The sequence below is a fragment of the Martes martes genome (assembly GCF_963455335.1).
Source record: "Martes martes genome assembly, chromosome: X".
NCBI classification, from domain to species: Eukaryota; Metazoa; Chordata; class Mammalia; order Carnivora; family Mustelidae; genus Martes; species Martes martes.
This window is the reverse complement of record NC_137897.1, coordinates 113,956,484-113,960,718: the sequence shown is the minus strand read 5'-3', so window position 1 is coordinate 113,960,718 and position 4,235 is coordinate 113,956,484. Positions and strand designations below refer to the sequence as shown.

At 51.5% G+C, this 4,235-nt stretch overlaps 1 pseudogene across 1 annotated transcript; it reads left to right on the top strand.

Moving 5' to 3' along the window:
* Positions 1-449: 449 nt before the first annotated feature.
* Positions 450-1,320, top strand: LOC308337498 (putative MAGE domain-containing protein MAGEA13P; annotated as a pseudogene). The gene is made up of 2 exons: positions 450-549; positions 597-1,320. The product of its transcript is annotated as a putative MAGE domain-containing protein MAGEA13P (transcript).
* Positions 1,321-4,235: the final 2,915 nt, after the last annotated feature.

The following is a 4,235-nucleotide window of genomic DNA, read 5'->3' as shown; positions in this document are numbered from 1 at the left end:
GCACGGGAAGGGAAAAGCCTTGGTCTGAGGCCCATGTTGTCAGGTCAGCTGATCACTGAAGGCTGACACAGTGCCAGGTGTCAAGGTGAGGGGCATGCCCTGAATGTCTACCAAGGGCCCCGGAAGACGGGACCCACAGTGCCCGGCCGTCCATGGCCTACTCTCAGCCCTAGAAGCCTCAGGCTTCTGACCTGACCCCAGGCTGCGCCCGCTGCTTCCTGAGGAGCTATCTCGATCCCTTTCAGTTCTTCGGAAAGGAGCCGCCCAGGAGAACGGGAGCCCCGTGAGGCCCATGAGCACCGCTAGAAAGGAGACCTGGAAGCTGCCTTTACCTGAGCTGTCGTGGATGAGTTTGTCAGCTGAGGCCTCTGAAGCTTTCCCTCTCTCTCGTCAACATCTGGGGATCCCCACTGCCCCCCTCCTGCAAGCTACCCCCAGTATAAGTCATCATGCCTCTGGGCGGGAAGAGGGAGGGCTGCAAACTTGAGGAAGACCTTCAGGCCCCAAGACAGCCCTGGGGCCTGTGTGCGGGGTCTCCTGTCTCAGGAGGTAGAAGCCATAACCGCCTCCTCTCTCTCCTTTGATCCCCCCCCCAGACGTGGTGCCTGCTGCTGGAAAACCAAGTGTTTCCCACGGTTCTCAGAGAGCCAGCTCCTCCCCCACTGCCATCACAGCCACTCCATGGAGTCAATCTGATGAGAGTTCTAGAAGCCAAGAGAAGGGGCTCCACCAGCACCTGAATCTTTGCTCGGGGATGCACGTAACAAAAAGGTGGCCACACGAGGGTGGTTCCTGAGTGTCAAGTAGATAACAAAGGAGCCCATCACAGAGGCAGAAACGCTGAAGAGTATCACCAAAGAGCACAAGGGCCACTTCCCTGTGATCTTCAAGAAAGCCTATGAGTGCACAGGGGGTGTCTTTGGCATTGATGTGAAGGAAGTAGACCCCGCCAGCCACTGCTATGCGATGGGATGCTGAGCGGTGAGCAGGGCCCGCCCAAGACCGGCCTCCTGGTGGTGCTCCTGGGGGTGATGCTCCTGGAGGGCGACCGTGCCCCCGAGGAGGTGGTGTGGGAAGCGCTGGGGGGTCATGAGGGTGTATGTTGGCGAGGAACATGTCATCTATGGGGGCCCCGGGAGCTCCTGACCAAAGTCTGGGTGTAGAAAGGGTACCTGGAGTACCAGCAGGTGGCCGGCAGTGACCCTGCCCGCTGCGAGTTCCTGTGGGGGTCCCAGGGCCCACATGGAAACCAGCAAGATGGAAGTCCTACAGTTTTCGGCCAAGGTCAATGGCACTGATCCCACCTCCTTCCCATGCTAGTATGAGGAAGTTCTGCAAGATGAGAAAGAGAACCCAGGCCAGAGTTGCTGCCGCCGACAGTACTACTGCCATGTCCAGTGAAAGTTCCAGTGTCCCATCCGGCAGCTTGTTCTGCCGTAAGCGAAGTCTGAAGAAGATTCTTCACTCTTCGTTTGAAGACAACAGCCAAATGTCCAAGTAGCATAGAGCTGGGCCCTGCTGAGCAGGGAGCCCAACATGGGACTCGATCCCAGGACCCTGAGATCATGACCTGAGCTGAAGGTAGACGCTTAACCTACTGAGCCACCTAGGCACCCCCTCTTTTTTTAATAAGTTTTCATTTTTATGTAAATCCCTATATCCAGTGTGGGACTTAAACTCACAGCCCTGAGATTAAGAGTCGCATTTCTACTGACTAAGCAGGCCAGGTGCCCCTCATACCATTCCTTGTAATAGAAAGTTGAATTAGCTTCAGAATCTAGCTGAATGAACGACAGTGGTCACACATTCATAGTTGTTCATCAGGTTTAAGAATATGAGTTTTGATATTTTGCAAAACAAATCAGGAAACCTCCCATCTTTTTTGCGATCTGGAGCAAGATAACAAGGCATTAGAATAGAAATTTCCTTGTGATGAAGTTCTAGAACCTAGGCGAGGTTCGGTGGGGTGAGGTCCGGAGCCGATGACCAAGAAAGAATTCTTGAGACATCTTTGGTGCAAAATGGTGGTTTATGAAAGCACGGGGACAGGGCCCGTGGGCAGGAAGAGCTGGTGCCCCGGGGATGTGAGGAGTGGCTGGTTATATACACAGCAGTTGGGTAGGTGAGGACAAAGGGGGTGTTCAGAAGGGCTATCGGGGTAAAGACGACTGTCAGGATATTGAAGGCCTGGTTACTATCAAGCCAAGGCCGTTTTCCCTCTAATGAGGCACTGACATAAAGACAATTGGGAGTCTCCTGGTGGAATGTCGCATTCCTGCTATCAAGCGTCCTTGTTAGTGAGATTTAGGTTTAGAAGCAATTTAACTTTATTTACTTATCCTTCTACCTCAGCCTCCTTCAGTTTTTATGGGGGGGAGGGTGATGTTAGGGCTTGGGGAACTGAGTTATGTGCCTCTGGAAATTGGGCTATTGATAAGGTAACTTCTTTGTTGTAAATCTCAAGGACATTTGTAAACCAAGGGAGACTCCTGCCTTGCAGGATTGTGATCTCTGCAAGTTAACTATTTGTTTCTCATTTATGGCAGTCAGGGGTGCCTGAGGAATGTCACATATAGTACCGAGGGGAGGGGAGCGGGTGGAGAGGGGGTGCAAGGTGCCAGCTTTTGCTTTGTCCTCAGCCAGCCTCCTGCTCCCTCATCACTTGGAAATGTGAATAAGCCCAGAAATAAAATTCAGGGGTTCAAAGAGTAGAGGAAAAATCATAAAGGATGGCTACCTCTTGGATTCACTCCCCTTTTAGTCTGTCATGTAAAATTAAGTGATTCATACCAGGTCTGCTTGGCTTATTCAAGAATGCAGGAGAAAGTAAATCTTAAATGAACTCTCTCACTGGCTCGTTTGTCTGCCAAACAAGAATTGAATGCTTGCTCTTTGGAAGGCTCTGTGTAAGGGAGATCCTGGGATCAGCAGGACACACCCCCACGAATAGAATGATGGAGATTCAGAGCAGCAATCCTATCGGGAAGATAAGATGTCCCCTAAGAGTTTCCAAACAGGGTCAAAAGGAGCGAGGCAGTAGGGCCCCAGTTGAGAGCACCCATGCATAAGTGCCCTGAGCCGACGCCATCTGGGGCATCTGGGGAAAGTGTACTTCTGTGGGAGTGAATTTTAAGTTCTGCTGGGACCCAGCTCTCAAAAGGCATGACTTACAGTTCAGAGAAAGGTCTGGAACAGAAAACTGTCCTTAGCAGTTACTTTTCAATCAGAGATAAATCAGAGAGAAATAACTCCACCTAAGGCAGGTATGGAATGTGTTCTGAGTTCTTTAGAAAACCCGGTGTAGTTGAACGCCATGAACGAACCAGATGTTCTACGAGGATTTCTTGAGAAATAGGGTGATACTCCTTGAAGTGATGCCAAGAAGCCACTAGGAAGGCATCTTTTCCTTGGTCTGTTTTTTTTTTTTTTTTAAGATTTTATTTATTTATTTGACACAGAGAGAGAAAGCGAGAGCAGGAACACAATCGGGGGAGTGGGAGAGGGAGAAGCATCCTCCCCGCTGAGCCGGGAGCCCGATGTGGGGCTCGATCTCAGGACCCTGAGATCATGACCTGTGCCGAAGGCCGATGCTTCATGACTGAGCCACCCAGGTGCCCTTTCCCTGGTCTATTCAAGCTAGACCTGCTCCATTAAAATGCCATTAGGCCCAGGTTACTGTAAGTGGATATTAGCTCTCTCTAAGCAAGGACTAGTTTTGGGGGGTGGGGTGGAACGAATGGAAATAGTGTTTTGGATGGAGGTGCAGCTGGAGGGGAGGGAAGGAGCTGGTCTTTGACGTGAGTGAATTCAAGGAGATTTGATAACAAAACAAATTCCCGAGGAGAGGATGAAAGGCCCTGGGGCAAAGTCACATTAGAAGCAAGGGTCATCTGTCAGGCGCTGGGGGACCAAGAGCTAAGCTGCCAGGTGTCAGAGCCGCTGACTGAAGCCACAAGCCAGACACACCAGAGCTAAGCCCGATCGCTTCCGGTGCTGCTATAAGCAAGAGCGAAAACAGGAGGAAGCGACATTCCTTCTATGTCGTTTTCTCCCAGTAACAGTGCCCCAGCCAAGAGTCAGGTGGGCGAGCGTGGACATGGGGGTCACCTCACTGTCGAAAGAGCCAGAACAAATGCTCAGGGCAGTCGTATGCACCCTGAAGTCAGAGGAAGGCAAGGGGGAGTGGCTAAGGTAGGTGGGAAAAGTGTCTTCAAGGTTTCCTCCTCCCTCCCCCC